Genomic DNA, 24,381 nt, shown 5'->3' on the forward strand with positions numbered 1-24,381 from the left:
CAAAAGCACAGCGCTGCTGCTAATCGTATATGTTATGTTGTTGTTCACCAGGATATTTTTCTGTAAGGTTTATCACCACCTGTTTCTGGTCATAAGAGCCCCTATATCAATGAATACAGTAAACTGTAACCTGACAATGGTTAGGGAGGCAGCAAGCTGTCATTCTACACATCCTGTTATTTTTGTTAACCTGTCTTTCATTGCCCTACCCACTCAACCTTGACCCTCTGGTTTGTCTCAAACACCTCTTATGTCCAATCTTTTTTGCGTGTAAGCTCTTTGAGGAAGAGACCATCATTTTCAAAAAGTTTGTGCAGCACCTTGCATGATGGTGCCCAACCTCTTGACTTCAACATGCCACCACAATATAAACAATAATATGAATGATTATGACTATCAGTATTAATAATACTGTGTTTTTCAGGAAGACAACTCTTTAGAGACATATCATCTTTCCACTTTACAGAAGGAGCGCTCATTGACTTCAACAGGGATTCTGAATTAGACCCGGCCCAAACTAGATCCAAAGTCAAAATTGAAGAAACGTTGATTGATTGTTTTTTTTCTTAGGGTTACTATTATTGTCTTGTGCCTCTGCCATGCCTGGTTTCGTTCAGAAGGAGAAATATTGAACTACTGTGTAAAAAGTCATTTCTGAGAGATACCCAGCCTGACTGGATGCAGTATATAATTGAAAAAAGAACAGGAGTACTTGTGGCACCTTAGAGACTAACAAATTTATGAGAGCATAAGATTTCATGGACTACAGCCAACTTCTTCGGATGCATATAGAGTGAAACATATATTGAGGAGATATATATACACACATACAGAAAGCATGAACAGGTGGAAGTTGTCTTACCAACTATGAGAGGCCAATTAAGTAAGAGAAAAAAACTTTTGAAGTGATAATCAAGATAGCCCAGTACAGACAGTTTGATAAGAAGTGTGAGAATACTTACAAGGGGAGATAGATTCAATGTTTGTAATGGCTCAGCCATTCCCAGTCCTTATTCAATCCTGAGTTGATTGTACAAAAGTTTTTTTCTCTTACTTAATTGGCCTCTCAGAGTTGGTAAGACAATTCCCACCTGTTCATGCTCTCTGTATGTGTATATATATCTCCTCAATATATGTTTCACTCTATGTGCATCCGAAGAAGTGGGCTGTAGTCCACGAAAGCTTATGCTCTAATAAATTTGTTAGTCTCTAAGGTGCCACAAGTACTCCTGTTCTTTTTGCGGATACAGACTAACACGGCTGCTACTCTGAAACATATATAATTGAAATCACTCAATTCTTATGAGATTTGTAACCAAATTCATAGATTAAGGATGCTCCGTTATCTTTAGAAACAACATCTCCAATTATGGATGTGTTACAAAACTGAGCTCCTTGTGATCTAACATGACTATGGGAAGAGGAGAGATATTTGTCACATCAACATATTTCTTAAAAATGTCCAAAACAAAAATGTCCAAATCAGCTGGTGTTCACGGAGTTGCTAGTCTATCAATCGCCAGAGGACTGTGTGTGCATTATGATGATAAAGTGTAGGTTACTTTCTGATGAACATTCATAGACTCATAGATTTAAGGCCAGAAGGGATCATCTAGTCTGGTCTCCTGCTTACCACAGGCTAAAGAAATTCACTTGCATCAAGTCCATAACTTCTGACTGAGCTGCAGCATATACTTTAGAAAGACATAGAGGCTTGTTTAAAAGGGTTAAATTTATGGAAAATCTACCATTTGCCTTGGTAAGTTCTTCCAGTGGTAAATTACCCTTTATGTTAGAAATTTGCACTTTATTTCTAGCCTGAAGTTTTCTAGCTGTAACTTCCAACCGCTGGATCTTATCACACCTTTTTCTTCTGGATTAACGAACCACCTGCTATCATAAATCTCTTCCCCACACATGTAGACCATACTCAAGTCGCCTTCCAGTGTGACGTGGTAGGTCACAGGATGAACGCGATCCTGGGCTGTGTAAGCAGGGGAATCTGACATAGAAGTAGGGAGCTGGCATTACCTGTTTATAGGGCATTAGTGAGATCATTACTGGATATTAGAATCATGGAATCATAGAATATCAGGGTTGGAAGAGACCTCAGGAGGTCATCTAGTCCAACCCCCTGCTCAAAGCAGGACCAATCCCCAACTAAATCATCCCAGCCAGGGCTTTGTCAAGCCAGGCCTTAAAAACGTCTAAGGATGGAGATGCCACCACCTCCCTAGGTAACCCACTCCAGTGCTTCACCACCCTCCTAGTGAAAAAGATTTTCCTAATATTCAACTGAAACCTCTCCCACTGCAATATTGTGTCCAGATCTGGTGTCCCCACTTCAACAAGGTTGTTAAAAAACTGGAAAGAGTTCATACAAGAGCTAGAACAATGATGTGAAGTCTGGAAAGATCAATCTATTTAGAGCCCTGGCTTCTGGAGCTTTGCCTGGCTAGAGCGCCTCAGCTGGGTCTCGGCTGCCCCCTCAGCCTGGTTGTGGCCATGCCCCAGGCCTGCTCGCTGGGCCGATCCCCTACGCCCACTTCAGGCCACCCTTGGACCTGCTCCTTCCAGTTGCACCAAGCGGCCTCATGTGCTCAGTTCTCTGCATGTGTGTTCTCTTACTAGCCCCACCCCGTGCCAATGACTGGCCCACACCTAATCAGCTTTCCGGCAGCCAATCCCCTGCCCCTGCTCTGGAGTGACATTCCTCCCTTCTAAAGGGGAGGCTGGCTGGCAGCACGATGTCAGAGGTGGGATTTCCTCTGAGGCCTCCAGCACCAGCTCCCTTTTCTGCCCAGAATCTGAGCTCCCGGAGATAGGGCTGACCCTCCCACCGCGTGGATACTCCGTAGTGGTCAATGCTACACTATATGAATGAAAGTGTTTTAGTTCTTCTATGGACGCCCTCTCCTCCCCCCTGAAAATCCCCATGTTAACTGTACCGTGTGAGAATGCAGACTGGCGATCTCTAACAGCCATTGACAGTGCTCAGGAATGTATCCAGGAGCTTGCTCCCGCCTGTTGTTCAATTTCCCTTTTGTTTGTTGTCTTAGAGGGCTAGTGTGCTGCTGCATTCGCCCGCGAGCTTCCAATCTATAATTCAATTCAAATCCCTTGAAAGTCTTTTAAAAAAAGCAGACGAGTCTTTGCAGGTGAGCAGTACTGATACGCCCTGAAAGTGGACCAAACTGTGGGCTTGATTAACCAACCCCTTCCGGCTAATTAGTCTGATTGTTTGCCTGCTCTTTCTAAAGTCGTGAGGATACTCAGCCTACGGGCGAGTAAATTAAGCCTAGAGGAATGCAAGTCACACCACATTTTTATTGGACTCTCAATCTTAACTTATTTTTAATCTTAATTAGAACTGGAGTCTTTCTAAACAAGCCAACTGTGGCACAACGATTTAACACACCAGGGGGCTGGTGGATAAATCCTACCCCGCTCAAGAGACAGTGCCGTGATTCATCATGCCGCTGCCTGTGTGAAGAGCTACTACCACTGTAATTAGCAGCAAATTTGTGAATTGTGATGTGCCAGACAAAGAAATAACCTTTGAAAGCTGCTCTCAAAGCTGGTGGCCATAGGTCAGCCTTCGGGTGTTGAGTTTGTGCAATGCCATTGTGTCGATGACTAGAACGGACAAAACAATAGGCCAAGCTTACTTGCTGCTAGAACTATGTCAGCAGCAAGATCTGGGCTGTTCACTCAGAGGTGACACAAGTCAACAGGCAATGGTCATTGCCACATTCTCCTAGCTTCCAAAAACAATGGTTGCAGCAACGTAAAATGCAGCAATGCACGTCTGCTGCTGCTCTAGATAATATCACATGCCCGTCATCTGACGTGATGGTGGCTGTTGCAATGACATGCACACACATAATACTGCATCATAGGAATCCATGCTCTCTCCTCCCAGTATATCCAGGATATTCCAGGATTTAAACTGTTGATTGGCCTACCATGCCTGGTTGGCTAATGAACTCAAATTGCCTTTGTTTGATGTGTGAGACATTGGCAACAGGCCCTGCTAACTGTATTTGTTTATTCAAATGTCCCCCCCGCCCCCGTGTTAGGCTACATGCCAGAGGCAGAGGCTATCAGCAGTAATGTATTGTTCAGTCACAGGACCATTCAGAAAGCATTGGGCCCCAAAGACATCAGCAAGCCCTGTTGGCTGCTGACACCTGAAGCAGTGGGATTTGCAGGACCAGATTCTCCTTTAAACCACCTGCTCCATCTTTCTCCACACTCCGGATGAGTCCCAGGTGGTGATGAGTAAAATAGCCCAATGATAATACACGTATACTCTGCTTTCTAGGTCCTAAATCCTTCACCAACATTACTGAACCCAGAGGGTAATTATAAAGCACTGGGTTAATATGCAGGAAGAAGAGAAGACAGTGGAGGTTGCTTCTTATGAAAAGCACCTGGCTATTTCGTTAGTGATGGTTTGAAAAAAGTAGGCCGTGTTTAGAAAATCGTCCTCAAGAAAAGTCATGCTATAATCTATGGATGTATGGCTACGTGGAGCTCCCATTGACTTCATGCAGCACAAAGGTCTACTTATGTATATGCAGTTCTAGGATCAGGCTCTATATTAATAACAAGAGCCTGAGTTGAGGAAATTCAGATAAGGATGAGGTAGGGAGGGAGAAGAAAGGAAGGTGCTTTATAAGCAAAGAGTCACAAATGGAGGAGGATTATTTATAGGGTGGGTTGAAATTTAGATTTTTTTTTCATAAATGTGTCCTTTATTAAGAAATGAAAGAGATATTTGCTCTCATGCATGTGTCTCTCACACACACACACACACACACACACACACACACACACACACACACACACTCTTACTACATTTTTATTATTTCAACAAAGAAATAAAAACAAATATTTCCTCTCCTTTTCTGTTGGCACAAAGGAAGGGAAGCAAGAGAAAAAAAGGAAAAAGTATCTTGGTGGGGGACATAATATGGGTGGCGGGGGCAGAAGGAGAGAGATGGAAAACTATGAATTCCAAAACTAATCACATTTTTAATATCAATTTCATGAAAATTTTTGAATTAAAAAGATCATTATTGTTTTAAATGGCAGAAATAACATGATTCTGACATTTTAAATCTTCCATGAGAAATCCTTTCAATTTTTGTCACAGCTCTGATTATTTGTCAGCGGGTATAGTACTGTGCTTCCAGCAGGAATCAGGTGTGGGGGCACACTTTAAACAGTGCCCCTCAGGCAATCTGGAGATTATTACATCTGTATTTCTATACCAGACAACAGGGTCCATTTTTGTAAATAAATACCCGGGAGGGAGAGGAGTTATTTAAGTTAAGTGCCAATGTTAACACAAGAACAAATGGATATAAACTGACCCTCAACAAGTTTAGGCTTGAAATTAGGGCAAGATTTCTAACCATCAGGGAAGTGAAGTTCTGGAATTTTAAGGTCTTCCAAAGGGGAGAACTGGGGCAAAAAAACTAAGTGACTTCAAGACTGAGCTTGCCAAGTTGATGGAGGGGATGGTATGATGAGACTGCCTACAATGGTATATAGCTCATCTGCGACTACTAGAAGAAATGGCTGGTGATGGGACACTAGATGAGGAGGTCGCTGAGTCATTACAGAGAATTCTTTCCACGGTGTCTGGCTGGTGGGTCTTGCTGAAATGCTCAGGTCTAACTGACTGCCATATTTGGAGTCTGGAAGAGACCCTGGGTTGGTTGGTTGGTTTGTTTTTTTGGCTTCCTCTGCAGCATGGTGCATGGGTCACTTGCATGTTTAAACTAGTGTCAGTGGTGGATTCTCTGTAATTTGAAGTCTTTAAATTATGATTTGAGGACGTCAGTAACTCAGACCGAGGTTAGGGGCCAATTACAGGAATGGGTGGGCGAGGTTCTGTGGCCCGAAATATGCAGAAGATCAGACGAGATGACTATGATGGTCATTTCTGACCTTAATGTCTATGAGTCTCTTTTCATGGAACACAAAGACAGTCCCTGTCTCAAAGGGTTTACAATCATAGCATAGGAAGAGGAAAACAGGTAGATATAGGAGACAAACAGGAGAGGGAGATGGCTGGCGTTACAGCGAAACGGGTATGTTTGGTGAATAAATAGCAGTAGTGATTGAGGAATTTATCTGTTTGGCCTTGCTAGGATATGCACATTGGAGGCTCCAGCTCTGCTGAAATCTCTGTACAGATAAATGGCTTAAATTCAATATAGTCGCACATTTTAATATCCACGAAATAAGCTCATATAAGGGGAAACCAAAAAAATAGCACAAGTCAGAGGCAAACCAACCAAAGCGAGGCTGCATCCCACCCTGGTGTGATCAATGCGACTCTAATGGAGTGCAAGCACCTACAACTCCTAAGAGCTCCTTTGGGTCTGGTGAGAGATGAGGAAGCTGATTTAGTGCCAATAACTGTGTTGTATGTGCAAGCAAGGGACTTGGCTACAGACAACGTGAACTCTCTTACTGCCTGTGACCTTTCAGTGATGGAGAAAAAATTTCATTGCTGTCTCTCAAGGCAAACACAAAACACTGTAGGGAAAATCTATTTTGGTAATATAAAAAACTTTAAAAGGAAGATATTATGTGGTAGGAAATAGCTATAAAAGTAGCATGTGTAAAGTTTATATATTACTCCAAGTACAAAGGTTGGAGATCACAGTATGTATTTCCACTAAGGGGCTATATCCGAAATGTTGCTAAGCAGCACCACTGTCTTGATCCCAAAGGTGTCATACAATGCTAGGATCATCTCTACAAATTGAAGGAGAGCTGTCCTCCCTCCCCTCCTAACCAAGTAATTTTCATGCAAGGTGATGACGGCTCCAAACTTTATGACTTCCACCTAAACTGAGCTTTTGAACAAACGGTTCCCCGGGCTATTGTCAATGTGCTGAAGCATCGGCAAAGGGGAGCTGTCATGCTGAATGATGGATGAGGGCTGACTGGTGACCTATTTGGGAGAAGAATGTTTCCTCCGTTTGGTTTATTGTAGCTAGTGCTCATTAAAAAGGTAATTTAGGTAACATTAAAAATAAATAAATGAAACACTCACTTTGCAAGCTAGCGCACTGAAAGGCTCAATATGGCCTGGGATTTTCCTGAGAGAGGTGTAAATGCAGGAGAGAACTTAATCTGCAAATGGTTTTGAAACTTTAGGAAGGGAGCTTCCAGATATAGTTAGAATTTACATTTTGTTGCCTATATTTCGTACCAAATGGTGACACATTAGATTGGCTGGTATTTGCCTTTTCTTGGTTTATTTTATGTTCACCGTGTGCATGCCCCTTTTAAACTGTGGCTTGGCTGGGCTGGGAAGGGAGGTGGAGTATCTCTACAAAAGCCAATTCATTTCTTAGGGGTTCCTGTTGTCATTGGTCCCAGTATGTGCTATGGGCTCCCCCCTGCACTCACTAGAGGTTTGTGTAGACATGGTCCCCTTCGCACCAGGTAGGCCAGGCATCAAAGCCAGTACGTACCCTCCTACTAGTATTTCTCCTAATCCAATCCTCTAACACCACAGACTGAGTACAGGGCACATCTTACAGTTGTAGCCCATCTCCTGGAGGATCCTCCTGACCTGTGTGTGTTGTGTTGCTGTGTGCTGTTTACCATAGCTTTCTTTCAACTCGGAGGTGGCTGCATTTCAGTGATGGGTGAAGTTCCCTTTCTCATTTGTTTTAAGTTTCTAAAGGGGTTGGAGCTTGAAGGCTTGTGAGATGATTCATTTATGTGAGATGATACAGCCGGTTGACGACTGACCATGTGCAGAATGACTGTGAGTCAGGAAAGTCCTCCCACAGCCCAGCCTAGCAGGCAGGCAGAAGATATAGCCCTGCTGGCATGCAGTAATTTGCTGACATTTCCGAGATCTATGGTTTGCAGGAACATATAGCTCTTGCAAGGCACAGTGTAAGCTTTTTCAGCACACCATCTCTCTCTTCCTTCTGTGGCGATTTGTGCGTTATTCTTCATCGCACGGAACAGTGAAAGACGTAAATTGAAGGAGAGGTGAGGGGTTCAGGAAAGGATCTCGGACAATGCCCTGCTTGATTGAAATGGTGAATTTTCCTGGGCTTCCAGTTTCTGTGGGGGAAACCAAGTGCCTCTTTCTTTCGACAGAAACTGGAAGGAAGACTGGAAAGGATATCACACAAAGAATTCTTGTGATGAGGGCTGGGCGCTCACTCAGTTTTGTTCATCAGGCAATTGTAATCTTGACCGGCTCTCGCTGAATATTGTGTTATAGTCCGAGAGGTACTGAAAAAAAGGGAGTTTTAGTATTTCAAATTAAAACAGAAAAGCTCATTGAGAAGATAAGCAATGAGTCTATGACTAATCCCGCTGCCGGGGCCTGCTATCGGCAAATACAGGTACATTTACTTATACAGCACCAAAGGAAGAATACTTAAGAGGTACATATTTATAAAACAGCCCTTTCCCACCTTCACACTCTGGGGGCCTGTAGTCGCCATCCTGCTGTGAGGTTCCTGGATGATGGATTGTACAGAAGTAGCAATGATTGGTTCACTCATTCTCAGATGTGCTGCCTTACCAGAAAACCCCTTGTTGAAATGGAGATCACTGAAAGCCAGGGAATCGCATGGTGTAGTTTGCCTGTCTCCTGCAATACAGCATTATCCTGATACTCTGGCAAAGCATGCTAAAAAGAACAATATTTTATGTGCTTATTTTATTTCTTCATCCCCACTATCCGTATGTTCCAGGTGCCTTTGGCGTAACTTACAAAGACAGCAGAATTAATACCCAAACATAACTAATGTGCAGCAGTGAAGCTCCATATAATCCACTACCAGCAAACTAGGTAACTCCGTAATTCAATTTCCACTCCCCCTCCAACATGTCCTCCCTGTTTTCAAAGGCCTGGGAAGGAGGATGAGCTGGAGATGAGTGGAAGGGGTAGGGTATTGTTTAGTTATTTGGAATTTCTTAATGTCACCAATTCAAACCTTGAGAAGCATTCACTTGGACAGAAAGCAGCAGGCCAAGATTTGGACCACTTCTGATTCTTTTCCATGTAATTTTGCCCGTTATGGCCTGACGCTAGTGCAGGTATCAGGGCTTGTCTAGGCGGCCCCACAATGGGGATTACAGGGGGTGTGAGTTGCAGCATGCACTAAAGTGCTGCACTGCAACTGCCCTGTGTAGACCCTGCTAACATGAACTAAAAGGTACCTAGTTCATCTTAACATAATCCTGTTTCAAATGGGACTCTGGCTAGATGTTGGCTGCGTGTGTGTGTTCTCCCTGTGTGCTGTCCCAGCTCTGCGCAAACAGCTGGCACAGCAGACCTCGAGCGAACTGCCCAATGACCACAAGATCCGTTAAGTTACGAAGGCACCAGGCCAGGTTTATTGTTGACAAAGCACGATAATAGCTCCTGGCAGACTCCACAAGGATACTAAGACATGTATGCCAATGACAATGGACGCAGCTCAGTGAATGGCGGGACTTTCCATTCCTTCCTCTGAGATACATCTTTATATCCTGATCCGAACAAGTCACATACTGCCCCTCTGACATAGTTAGTTATTGCCCCCTGACGTGGCTAGTTATCACATACATGTTGGTTTGATCAAAACATCTCAATTACATACTGTCATCCTGACCTTAACTTTTAGAAGGGGTCAGTGTGTTTCTGTTATCATTGGGGAATGTTTTTGTACCATTCTTGATATAGGGATGTTCTGATACCACTTGATATGGGATGTGTTTGCATGAGTGCTCTGTGACTAGCACTTCTTAGGAATGTTTATTTCTGCAATATCAGCCCTGTTCTTGCCAGATTTTGTGATCAGGTCCTGCCTCATACCAGGCCTCTGATACAAGAGCTTATGTCTCAGGCTCTCTTCCTAGTACATTCTCCCACTTTTTATCTTTTTATGCAGAGGATGTTTACCGCTTATCCCGGAAAAGCATAATGCACAGATTGAAAATGACCCAGTGGGCTAAACGCTGCCTTTTTGCCATTTTGCATCTAGACAAGCTTTACCTAAACCAGCTACTCACAGATCCAAAAACTGCATGAAGTCCCAATAGGAATGGACTCTGGTTAGCCCTTGGAAGCAGACGATAGGGTGAATCCTGCCAGCCACTTATTTTACCTACAATCCTTATAACCACCGGGTGCATAACCACTGTGTTCTAAGGTGCAGTGGAAACCACATCAATGGGAAACTGAAGCAAGGATTATGAGTGAAAAAACTGACGGTGGGAGTTGTGTGTTGGTAGGTTGGTTGGTAGAGACATGCAGCGTGAGGCACACAAGTCCAAAGAGCGTGCGCACGCACACACACACACAGAATCTTGTAGGTGCAAACTTTCTTCTTCATAAAAAGCAACAGAGGGTCCTGTGGCACCTTTAAGACAAACAGAAGTATTGGGAGCATAAGCTTTCGTGGGTAAGAACCTCACTTCTTCAGATGCAAGTGACTAACACGGCTACCCCTCTGATACTTTCTTCTTCATGTTTGTGTTTCACGCACCAGATTCTTGCACCAGACAAGCAGTTTAAATTGAGTGTCATTCGGTGGCAGAAAAAAATAGATCATGTCTCCTGGGCGCTTTGCTTTTTTGTCTGGTACAAACATATCCCTCCCTGTTGCTGAGCAAACTGATGCTTCTTTCAGCTGAACTGTATGCACTTGCCTTTCCTTTCCAAGTGATTTGCTGCAGTAAGAGCAGCAGGGCTCCTCTCTGTGAGATCCCCTTTGTATTGGGATGGTTGTTCTTCCACAACATGGTGAAAAGCCTCCAGCTGATATCGCCACTTTCAACAGACGGCGACAGAGAAAGCATGACTTCCGGCTCCGCAGTAGATGTAGGGTAGCCGAGCAAAGAAAAGTAATGCACAGTGGGACTTTGAATGAGTACTGAATGTTTACTGGTTCTGATTCTTCAATGGCCCATTATATCTCATTCTGTGATGGTTTTTAAGACACAGGTGGTTATTGGTATCTTGGTCACGGGTACCAGGTTGGACTCCTTCCATCCACGGCAGCACTTGCAATCAGAGAGCTCCTGCTGACCCTTAGCCTTAAGTTCACATGGCCAGTGAACTGGAATAAAAGGATTAGCCTCTGGGCTCTGACTCCAGCTTTCCAGAAAATGCATTTCGTGATGAATAAGGCACTAGCCTCCATAATTACAGCCAAACAACAGGAGGGTGTAACGGAGACCTTTGCGAAGTTACTGCTTCGAATGGTCCTTTTCTTTTTAACAGCAAACAACAAACTCAGCTGAAAAAGAAAGCTCTTTGTCACCTGCAAAACCACATTTTATCTGAACACTCAGCTTGAGGATAGATTCCAGCTTGTGGGGCTAAGTCTCTGTCCATTGGTCCTCTAGCATGGATTGAATTTCTAAGGGGAAAAGACACAGCCATGGCACCCAGGTGAAAACATATTCCTGCAACATGTGCTGCTGCTTTCTTCTCACAAGAATCTAGGTCAAGATTATTTTAAAAGGAGCTTTCCAAGTGAGACGTGTCAGTCAGACGTAGAACATTTGCCCGAAAAGAGCTAATATCAAATATGTGCAAAACTGCCAGATAAGCACAGGGGGCAAAACCATTGTTGCTTCTCTTCGTCATGGCTCAGCAGCTTCCTACCACATAAAAACGAGCTGTAATCACACGTTTTACTTTACTTCTCTCGAGCTCACTGATGGCCAATTTATCCCCAGCAGCATATTTACATGCCTGTTTACTGCATTGAAATTCTTCACCAGAGCCGATGCTACGTTGCCTCCGAGCGCTACAGAGTTTAATTGAACCAGCATGAGAGAGCTGATGAATGGGTTGCTGGCACTGAGGGGACTAGCGCTGGGGCAGAATTTCAATGGATGATTTAAAGAGCAGTATTTGCCATTCCTAGTGGGTAGGCAAGCTGAGCAAGACCCGCCCCCATATGTGCAGTGACGGTTTTTTATCCAACCTTACTGGCAGAAAACTATTTCCAATCATTTGCAAATGGTTTACGGCTTTCCTTTCGTCTTGGACTTCAACAATCCAAAGTTACAAATGTCTCCGTGTATGTTGCATACAGAACATTAACTACTCACACACACAGAGAGCAAGAGAATATGGGTAGACGGTACAAGCCATGCGCAAAGGGCAGCATGTCACCATGCTGCCAGCAACCCTATTACAACTCTTTCACATCTCTGCAGGCCAGTGCTGGCCGTCGGTGGCTGGAGGAAGGGGGCCAATCAAAATTCTGCTTGCACTCTGCCCCTGCCTGCCCACTTCCCCCTCCCCCGGGGAGGCCACACTTCTCCTGCACTGCAGCCCACAATATGGGAAGCCCGTACAGGAGAGTAAGAGGATGCCTTATGCTTCCTCACTTCCCTGCATGGGCTTTAATTGAAAACCTGGAGGAAAAGGGGGGTCTTTTTCGACCCTAAACCCTTGCAGTTTTTGACCAGCAGCTATAGAAGTCCAATTGTTCTCAGAGGGTATCGAACACCGGTCAAAACTGCGGGTTTTATACATGAAGAAAGAGCCCAAAACAAGGCAAGTGGCCTCCCCAAGGCACAAGAAGCCAGTGGTGGAGCTGGGAGAGACCTTGGAAGTTCCACTGGTTCACTTAGAACAGAGAGAGGCCTCTGATTTATTAACCCTGATCCAACACAGTCAATCTTCTTCCAGAGTGTGCAGGCAGTTCCTTCCGGGATGTCAGTTCAGCCTTAATCAAATTGGGAGCTGACTGGGAATCATGAGAGAGACACCCTCAGTCAGAGACCTCAGAAGACCTCCCCCAGCCCATTCCTTCCTAACTGTTTAGGATACCGGCTCCTCAGAACTTTTTTAAATATTTCCTCTGCCTTCAGTGTTATAGCCTCACTTCTCTTCCTGTAAGAGGGCTGTGATGGTGGGAATGTCATACCCACAATAGATAGAAAATAGAGCATGCATCAGCGCATGCAGCTAACTGCGTCCAGGGAGACATTACTTTTGTTCCTTCTTCTTCTGTTTCATCCAGAAGAAGTCACTATACAGAAATATAACCGCCCTGTTTTCTTTGGACCTAGCAGAGAAGGAGATAGAGACAGGGGGCGCTGATTTAAGCACAGCCTGCAGATGTGATGGCTTTAGTGTTCTGGCAGCAACAGAAACCAAAACAGGTTTCAGAGTAGCAGCCGTGTTAGTCTGTATCCGCAAAAAGAACAGGAGTACTTGTGGCACCTTAGAGACTAACAAATTTATTAGAGCATAAGCTTTCGTGGACTACAGCCCACTTCTTCGGATGCATATAGAGTGGAATATATATTGAGGAGATATATATACACACATACAGAGAGCATGAACAGGTGGGAGTTGTCTTACCAACTCTGAGAGGCCAATTAAGTAAGAGAAAAAAACTTTTGAAGTGATAATCAAGATAGCCCAGTACAGAAACCAAAACCAAAGTGAGGCTTTTCCTGGGGTAGGAGGAGTACAGAGCATCCAAATATTTGAAGGAACAGGACATCACATCCCTTACTTTTGTTTTCACTGTCTCTCTCAACCTGAATATCTGTCTATCTATCTGTTTTATATAAATTTGTTAGTCTCTAAGGTGCCACAAGTACTCCTGTTCTTCTGTTTTATACTGCCAGTCATCACTCCTATCTGGGTGCGTTCCACAATAAATAGTCTGGCAATAGGCCCCTCCTGGAGGTAATAATGTTTAAGTCAGTTTCAAACTTGATGTTTGAGTTGGTTCAGATTTAGGTGAGCTGAGCTCTACCTTTTTCTCTCTTCATGGGAGAGGTCTGAAGTCGAGGACAAAAGTAATCTTTGTAGCCTGAATGGGGCTTCTGCTGAATTGCTCATTTGAGAGTGGAAACCATCTCTCTTACAATGTGCTGGGCTCCGGGGTGGTACTGCATTGAACATTTCCACTGAATAGAGCCTTAAATGAAGACTCCATCCAAAGTAACAGGTCATAGTCTGAAGCTGAATGGCGATCATTCAGGGAGAATATCTTTATACCCACGGCTATTGGAATACAGGGAGGAGCAAACCTGTCAAAGTCAGCATTATAGGCTGGGTATCGCGCTGCAAACCAGGGGGGAATTGAATACATTTTCAGAGTAGGAGAGAATACAGAGAAACAGCTGCAGTACTCCCAAGATCTAAAGGTTTGAGCGGATGAAATTAATTTGACTGGTATTTCCTGGCACCATCCTCAATGGGGTTCTCTTGTCCCTTAAAGGAAAGAAAACGTTCAATACCCAGATGGTAAGACAGTCTTTCAGATTTTAACCGCTTCCTATCTCATTTCCAGTCCATACCCATTGCCTTTGCTTTCCCAGTAAATGCAATCTCTCCTCGCTCGGGGATCATATCACTAGCTGAAGGATATACTATTTGTAAGCCTCCTTCCTTTTTGAGACTCTGGATACAATTTTTGGAAGCACCTAAGATTATGTCTACACTGAAACTGAACACCGGAGGCTGGCCCATGTCAGCCGACTAGGGCTCGAGGGGGGTCAGGCTACAGAGATGTTTAATTGTAGTGTAGACATTTGGGCTTCCCCCTCGTAGGGTCCCAGAGCCTGGGCTCCAGCCTGAGCCACAACTAAACAGCCCTGTAGCCCAGGCCCCGGGAGCCCGAGTCAGATGACATGGGCCCACCGCGGGTGTATAACTGCAGTGTAAACAGACCCAATGTGATTTAAGATCCTAAATCCCATTTTCAAAAGTGGCTTAAGTGCTTAGGAGCCTAAGTCACTTTTTCAAAATGGGGATCTCTTTGAATGGCACTGCCAGCGTGGAGTAAAATCCTTTCTTCTGCAACTTGGGCCAGATCCTCACTTGCTAGAAATCAGCGTTCGTCTGACATCAATGGACTGATGCTGATTTACACCCCCCTACATTAATAAGGAGTTAACGTTGAGAGTACATGTAAAAACCAGAGGAACAGAACCAAAAATTACACACCCAGAGAAGAAGTCCAAATCAAGATTACGTTCATAACAAATCCAAACATGTTAAAATAAAGAAATGCACCAAATAACCTTAACTCTGCCTTGTAATGACACCATTCAATAACCATGCAATTATGATTAAGGTATCTTACTGTTTGTGGTCCCAGATGAGAGGCAACCACATTTAAAGACATATTTTAAAAATATTTTCTCCCATCATGTTTCCCAGCATGCATTATTTTATCTGCCCTTCTCTAAACCCCCTGTTCAGAGAGCATGCCAGTCTATTCAGATAAAGAGCAATCCTACTTTATGTAACCCCCTGCATCTTACTACATTTATTATATTCCTTTGTGAAAATCTGCCATGCTCTGCTTCTACCTAAAACATATTTGTACAGCAATCCAGTGCAATTATTTATGCGGGAGTGGACATTGAGGAAAATGTGATATATTTGTGTGTGTTATTACGTATAGTAGGAAAATCATTTTCACAGCTTAGGATCAGTTTCAAGAAAGAGAATTAGTAATTGTATTTTTCATTTTTCGTGTCCGCGGTTATCCAAAATTTAAAATGACAGACCAATCCATAGTATAATCCGCTGATTATTATGCTTCAGGTACTAATTTGTGGGCCTGGGTTCTCTCTGGCGTTGTGTGCTCTGTGGGTATTGTCCTGGTGCCAGAATGCAGGGAACAAGCCCCTATTTTGCTGATGTTGACATTTGTTTCTAAATGTACTAGCTACATCTGTGGGCAGATTCAAAATTCTTCATTAATAGCCAGACATTTGTGTTACTAAAAATTCAATACTTTTCTCATCGCCTCCACAAAGGTGAACAATGTTTTCTAAAAACTGGGAAAATAAACAGCTCTCAGAACTTCATGACTCACAGCAAGCTTGATGCTGGTAGGAATTGTGGACAAATGGGAAATAGTTGTATTATTATTTATAAATGTGCTATGCCCCTCAGGCATGTATCTGTGTGATATTACCCTGCCTGAGTGCATAGAGAGAGAGATCAAAATCTTAGACCTTCGTTTCTCCTGTACCACTGGTCCATCAGGCGGTCCAGGTCCCCCATTGATTCTGGTCACTCGCTAGTTATGGTTGATCAAAAGGGGCTGTAAAAATAAACGAGGCAGGAAAGGTAAAACAATGGCCTAATAAGGAGCATTTCTTCAAACAATAGCCAGGTTTATAGCTATGAACAGGGATTTCTCAGCCCCAGCCGAGGTTGCCGGGCTGTTTGCCGAAGCTGAAGACCCTACAAGATCAAAAGATCCTGGTCTGTTACAGGATCTGCCGTATAGAGTGGGAGGGCGGAAGCCGTCGGCAGCTACAGGCTGACACGGAGATTGACTGGGAGTCAGAGGTTGGCAGCACCAAGGCTGCCCGGGAAGGATGGAGGAAGTGCTGGCAACTCAGGGCCTGGAGGCAATGCCAAGCTTGTGTTGTTTTAAAGCTACTTCTCTAGGCACTGGGAACCTTTTGGCGGAATCAATCAGGCTTGGGCCTGGTCTACACTGGGGGGGGCAGATCGACCTAAGATACACAACTTCAGCTATGAGAATAGCATAGCTGAAGTCAACGTATCTTAGTTCGACTTAACTCCCGTCCTCATGGCACGGGATCGACTGCTGCCGCTCCCCCGTCAACTCTACTTCCACCTCTCGCCACGGTGGAGTTCTGGAATCGACGGCAGAGCGATCGGGGATCGATTTATCGTGTAGACGCAATAATTCGATCCCCAATAGATCGATCACTACCCGCCGATCCGGGTAGTGAAGACGTACCCTTGGTGTTGGAGAGCTACTCCTGTTTCCCTGGACACTGGTGCTGTCCACAGGCTCCTGGAGGGAAATGCTCGGGGGTGCCAAGCCCATTGGGCCTGCTAGATAACGCAGTTGGTAGCCAGGGGCGTGTAACCTGGAGACCCAGGTGGGCTGTGGGATCCCACCCCAAAGAAAAGTGGAGGAAACAGATCTTGTTAAAGCAGAGCAACCCCTAGTGTGGATGCAGTTATACCTGTATAAAGCTGCATCTATCAGTATAGAGAAATAAGCTGTACTGATTAGATCTGGGCGGGAACCGGATTTTCTGTTTTTGGGGAAAATCCACAATTTCAAAAGAATTCCCTGTTCCGGAGTAGAATGAAAACAAACAAAAGTGAACTATTTCCCCCCTTCTCCCCCCCCGGAATGACAACCTAAAAATAAAAACTGTTCTGAGTCGACTGAAACATTTCACTGTGATAAAATTGAAATGTTTTCTGCTAATTTTGATTTATTTTATATGATATAATTTAAAAATGAAAATTCAAGAGGCTTTTGGAACCAGAAAATCAAAAAGTTCTGATCCACAAAAGGCAGCACGCTTGGTTCTGCTTTTTTAAAAAAAAAATAAATTTAATCAAAATCTACATGTTTTGCTTTCTCCAAATTGGCAGAAAAACATTTTGTGGATTTCCAACCCGCAATGATACCAATATAAGCAAATGCTATGCCGGTGTAAAAGCATCCACAATAGGGGCTGGTGCTACTGTAACTACCGTAGAACCTCAAAGATACGAACACCAGAGATCCGGACTTACCGGTCAACTGGACACCCCCTGGAACTGGAAGTAATCAGGCAGCAGCGGGACACACAACAAGAAAAAGCAAGCAAATACTTTACTGCCTAGGTCAGGGGTGGCCAACCTGTGGCTCAGAAGTTATTATGCGGCTCCTTGTACAGGCACCGACTCCGGGGCTGGAGCTACAGGTTTCCAACTTTCCAATGTGCCGGGAGGTGCTCACTGCTCAACGCCTTGCTCTGCCACAGGCCCTGCCCCCACTCCACCCCTTCCTGCCCCCCCGCAAGACTACCATGCCCTCGTTCCTCCCCTCCCCCCCCCCGAGCCTCCTGCATGCCACAAAACAGCTGATCGGGAGGTGCAAGGAGGGAGGGGGAGGTGCTGATCGGCGGGGCTGCTGGTGGGTGGGAGGCGCTGGGAGCTGGGGGGGGAGCTGATGGGGGGCTGCTGACGTATTACTGTGGCTCTTTGGCAATGTACACTGGTAAATTCTGACTCCTTCTCAGGCTCAGGTTGGCCACCCCTGGCCTAGGAGCTTTAGCCGGGTGGGGAGGGTTAGGGCTGCAGCCACAGGGAGAGGGGTATCAGGGCTCCAGGCAGGAGAGGGTCAGGGCTAGTGACCCTCAGGAGCACCAGAGCCCAGGGTTTTAGATCTGGGAGTAGCACTGGGGCTCGGGACCTCAGCCCCGCGGCTCTGTTCCCTGCTTCAGCCCCGTGGGAAGTGCCGGGGTTCGGGGCTTTAGCTACGAGGGGAGCACTGGTAGCTTAGCTATGGGGGGAGCATGCCCACCCCCTGCTGAAACCAGGAGCGGAGCCATGGGGAGAACAGATGGATAGTCTAGATAATATTTGGCCCTGCCTCAGTCCAGGGGACTGAACTAGATGACCTCTTGAGGTCGCCTCCCGTTCTGTGATTTTATGATGCAACAAGCAAGTATGACACACAAATGGAGGGAAAGGGGGGGAAGGGTTACAAATAAGATCATAGAACCATATAACCATAGGAGATTAGGGTTGGAAGGGACCTCAGGAGGTCATCTAGTCCAACCCCCTGCTCAAAGCAGGACCAACACCAACTAAATCATCCCAGCCAGGGCTTTGTCAAGCCGGACCTTAAAAACCTCTAAGGAAGAAGTTTCCACCACCTTCCTAGGGAACCCATTCCAGTGCTTCTCCACCCTCCTAGTGAAATAGTGTTTCCTAATATTCAACCTAGACCTCCCCCATTGCAACTTGAGACCATTACTCCTTGTTCTGTCATCTGCCACCACTGAGAACAGCCGAGCTCCATCCTCTTTGGAACCCCCCCTCAGGTAGTTGAAGGCTGCTATCAAATCCCCCCTCACTCTTCTCTTCCTCTTCTGCAAACTAAATAAGCCCAGTCCCCTCAGCCTCTCCTCGTAAGTCATGTGCTCCAGCCCCCTAATCATTTTTGTTGCCCTCCGCTGGACTGTCTGCAATTTGTCCACATCCTTTCTGTATTGGGGGGCCCAAAACTGGATGAAATACTCCAGATGTGGCCTCAACAGTGCTGAATAGAGGGTAATAATCACTTCCCTTGATCTGCTGGGAAACCCAGCCCAATATGCCATTAGCCTTCTTGGCAACAAGGCCACACTGTTGACGCATATCCAGCTTCTTAACCACTGTAATCCCCAGGTCCTTTTCTGCAGAACTGCTGCTTAACCAGTCGGTCCCCAGCCTGTAGCATGTTACAAGATCATGTTACATAGGTAGCAATTGCATAACTTGGAGGTTCTTGATGATTCCGGATGTTTTCTTTTTTAAATTTACCATAAAATAAACAAATAAAATCCATCATGCTCAGTAGGCTAGTTTCTTATAGGCATTGCAGCAGAGTTAGGACTTGAACAAGTGTTTAAGGGAGGAGAGGACGTCGGTTCATTCAGAGAGGACATTCCATGCATCAGGGTGGTGCAGAAGAAAGCATGGAGACAGCTGTAAGACACACTGGCAAATGGTCTGAAAAGGCTGGGATATGCTGAGGAGCAAAGAAGATGGGAATTGCAATGAGAAGAGACACAGTGAATGAGTAAGGAGAGGCAGAATGGTGAAGGGGAGCAAGTGGAGGAATTGAAAGAAGGGGTGATGGGGTCAAGCGATGTGGGTATATGTTTGGGATGCCAGAAAGGAGGTGGCTGCCATACATCAAGACCAGAGTTCTAGCTGCATGGACACAAAGGAAAAGTCAGACTTGGGCAGTGATATGGAAAAAGAGTCAGCAGGATTTGGACACTGCCTGAAAATGAGGCCCAGGGGTGTCAGAGGTCAAAGATGCACCCAGGTTATGGGATTGCTTGACTGGAAAGAAACACAACTGTTGCGCAATTTGATAATAACTAGAGCAATCAGAACTGATTCAAAAAGAAACCCTGTGTTTACTAAGGATCTGACTCAGCAATGGAGCCAGTGGGGCTCAAGTGAGAGAGGTGCCTTGCTGCATCTGCACCTGGATTACTGCAAGCCTTCGTGTATCCAGCTCACATTTTAGCTTCACAAGGATACAGATGTCCTGAGTAACATACTCCGTGACTCTTGTTGGCCATAGATGATCATCACCAAGTTGCACACAAAGAATCTGAAGTCCCTCTGGCTTGTGTATTTTGTAGAAGCCCTTTTTGGGCTCCCAGCAGAAGTGTATAGGATTCATTCCTATGGGTGTTTCCCGTGCCCCGCCCCCATATAAAGCTTGAGAGACTAGACTTTGCAGGGTGGGACTAGCACAGAAGATAAAAGAGATGGAACCTCCCCTCCCACCTTAGAGACAGTAAACAGGGTGCGTGTGCAGACACTAAAAGCCAATGATATAGTCTGGAGCACCACTGTGGTTGTGGGTGTGCAGACCAGTTGTTATTCCCTTGCCATTTGCTCACTGCTGTGGGATCCCAAGACAGAAAGCCCCTGCAGAGGACTTCTCCTGGGTATGCAGAAGCCTGGGACTTCTGTGGCATGGCCATCACACGGGATGCTCAGTGCCTTGCACTCCTGCAGAGGTAGGGGCCAGGTTTTCACCCTGTGTGAATGGTGGCACCAAAGAGCAGGCTTGCAAAGACTAGACTCCACAGGGAACTAAATCCTCCCTAAGCCAGCCACAGGACTAGTCCCAAGGAAGTCTATGGCTCTAGAAGGCAAATGGGGTTGGCCCAGAGCCGTGTTTAACAATTGAGATACAGTATCTGATAACACCTAAATAAAGCAAATATTTTTAACAAATGTCCAATGTGCTCTCTTGCCTTCGATCAATTTGATTGAATTGATTGGAGTATTGTAGATTCCTGGCGGACGTTTTTGGCCGTTAGCAGCATTGGATGGTCTAGGATACACTGGGAAGTCTAAAATGCAATGCTCTCTCCCTGGGTGCATAACGCAGCTGATGCTCTAGGTTTCCATAACAAAATAGTTTTTAAATTAAAAGAGTCTTCTGCTGCTCCAAATTGCTTTCCTGTGTGTTTTCATCTTGAGAACAGCAGGTGAATGGGAACAAGCCCAAACCTATTTTTATTTCCTAGTAATTCCCACACGGATGAGGTTTGCAAGCTAGCAGCAGCCAAACAAATATGCTGAGGCTGGCATGGAGGGGAGCTGGTGGGCAAAGCTAGACAAACTACAGGAAAACAGGCAGAGTTTTAATAGAAAATTGAAACTTAATCAGAGCAGAGGTACAGTACTTTAACACCAATGTATTCCTGGTTCCGGTCGATAGTTCTCTTTTATGAAAAAATGGACTAAATACTTTGGGTTGAATTTGGGACAACCCTAGAATCATAGAATATCAGGGTTGGAAGGGACCTCAGGAGGTCATCTAGTCCAACCCCCTGCTCAAAGCAGGACCAATGCCCAACTAAATCATCCCAGCCAGGGCTTTGTCAAGCCAGGTCTTAAAAACCTCTAAGGAAGGAGATTCCACCTCCCTAGGTAACCCAGGTAACCCATTCCAGTGCTGAAATTAAATCATGCAGGAGTCAGACCAAAAGATCCTTTTTCTCATCTGTGTCTTTCTGCAGCAACTATATTATTAGATAAGGTAGGACATGTGTAGGTCTAAATGAATGAAATCCGATCATTCGACTGTAAACACTAGCCCATAATCAATGAAGTGCAGTAACAATTCACACAGGTAAGAGGCTGATGGATATATTTTTAACCAAATAACTGCTGACCAATGTACATTTTAGAATTGAAACACACCTTCCTGAGGAGATGGGCAGGTGTGCCATGCAGGCTGATGGGCACTACAGCATCATGAGCAGGGCTAAAACTTGACCAACTTATTCAGTGATTAGCAAAAGGGCAAGTTGCTAAAAAGTAGGCGGTCGGGTGGTATAACATGGCATTGAAGGCTTTGTGAAATTAAGGACAATAAGAACAAAAAGAATCCTAACAATGGTATTGGTCCATTGCTAAATGGGAATGGTAGAACTAGCAATAATAATGCAAAGGAGGCAGTATATATTACAATACAGTAGTACATCAATACATATGTCTGTTCTATATTTGGGATGAAACAGCTGGTGTACTCACATCATATGCTAACACTCTCTCCATCCCACTAGTCTCCCAGGAGGATGTTAAACAACAGCTAATAGAGTCAGAAATGTTTAAATCAGCAAATCAGGATAACTTGCATCCAAGAGTTTGAAAAGGGAGCTGACTGAGGACTCGCTGGACCGTTAGTATTGATTTTCAATAAGTTGTGAATCACCTGAGAAGTTCCAGAAAACTGGAAGAAAGCCAAGGTTGTGCCAATTTTAAAAAAAGGTAAATGGGATGACACAGGTAATTATAGGCCTGTCGGTGTGACATCGATCCCAGGCAAGGTAATGGAGTTGACTAATAAGGAATTAAAGGAGGGTAATATAATTAATGCCAGTCAACATGGGTTTATGGAAAATAGATCTTGTCAGACTAATTTATTGTTTTAAATGAGATTACAATAGGATGACCAGACAGCAAATGTAAAAAATCAGGACAGGGGGTGGGGGTAATAGGATCCTATATAAGAAAAAAAATCCCCAAAATCGGGACTGTCCCTATAAAATCGGGACATCTGGTCACCCTAGATTACAAGTTTGTCTGATAAAGGTAATACTGTTGATGCAACATACTTACCCTTCTGTAAGGCATTTGACTTGGTAGCGCGTGAGATTTTGATACAAAATCTATAACGATATCCAATGAACATGGCTCACATTAAATGTACTAAAACTGGCAAAATGATAAGTCTCAAGATGTAATTATAAACTGGGAATCACCATTGAACGGGAGTGTTTCTAGCAGAGTCCTGCAGGAATCGGTGCTTGACCCTACACTAACTAACATTTTTATCAGTGACCTGCAAGAAAACATAATATCACCATTTGAAGACGATACGAAGATCGGGGGAGGGGTAAATAATGAAGAGGACAGGTCACTGATACAGAGTGATCTGGATCACACGATAAACTGGGGGTCAAGCTAATAATGAGCATTTTAATAGGGCTAAATATAAATGTATATATCTAGGAACAAATAATGCACATACTTACAAGAGGGGGGACTCTCTCCTTGGAATGGGGACTCTGAAAAAGATTTGGGGGTCCTGGTGGATAATCAGATGAATATGAGTTCCCCGTGCAATGCTGTGGCCAAAAAAGCTAATGTGATCCGTGGATGGCTAAAACAGGGGAATCATTGGGATATGTATGGTGGACTAAGATGGCTTTATTTTTGCTGGCCTGGCTCCACACCGTCACACAATCAGTAGACCAGAAATGTATGGTATATACACACTAATGATTCTTAATTCATTAACATCTCCAAAGTGCACTGAAAATGTATAGAGCTAAGTATTGCTACTAGCCAACTCATGTTTTCAACATCAAATGTAAAGGCATAGACGCTACCGTCCTACCTTCTGGTCTGAAGTTTCCAATTTCAAAGATCCCTTGTAAAGAATTTTCAGTGCTCCAGAGATATTAAGGACCAACATTCCAAGTGTGGCCACCAAGAGGCCAATCCTGCAAATCCCACTGGCGGCTTATACAGGTTGCAGGATCAAGCCCTGAGCTGTGTCCACCCAATATGATTGCACATCTCTTATGTGACCGAACTGCACACCTGTATGTGTATGTGTGTGTGTAACACATGCAATTTACCAGCCAAACTGATTCTCACAGGCAGCACTGTGAGCTTGTACATGCAGTGGTTGTGCCTGTATTACATCGTCGATCTAACCTAGCAAAAATAAAGCCATCTTAGTACACCATACATACCGCAATGATATAGTTTAACTGTTTTCCTTTCGTACATTTATTTGGCACTCTGTATGCACCTTAATTTGGTTAAACGCTACTTTCTGACGTTTTAGCACATGTATAAGCACGTATAACGTGCCAAAAATCTATACAAGAGAGACAAGGTGGGTGAGGTAATATCTTTTATTGGACCAACTTCTGTTGGTGAAAGAGGCCAGCTTTCAAGCTACACAGAGCTCTGTTTCTGATCTGGGAAAGGTACTTAGAGTGTCTGTGTACCTCGAAAGGTTGCCTCGTTCACCAACAGGACTTGGTCCAATAAAAGCTATTACCTCACCCTGCCCCCCTCGTCTCTCTCATATACAGGGACCAACAAGCTACAACAACACTGCAAATGTAAATCTATGCAAAGAGTCTCCTGTTTTATAACACTGGTCTACAATTTTTGAGAAGTCGTCTGCTTCAGAGATAAAATGTGCTATTTATTATGTATTTTGATGTGCTGAATTCAAATATGACAATTAAAATACCTGATTGGCTACTGTTTCTAAGATATTTAAGTTTTTACATTTTATGTCTATGTATATTGTGTAGATAGTA

This window comes from Malaclemys terrapin, chromosome 4 (assembly GCF_027887155.1).
Source record: "Malaclemys terrapin pileata isolate rMalTer1 chromosome 4, rMalTer1.hap1, whole genome shotgun sequence".
In the NCBI taxonomy this organism is placed as follows: domain Eukaryota; kingdom Metazoa; phylum Chordata; order Testudines; family Emydidae; genus Malaclemys; species Malaclemys terrapin.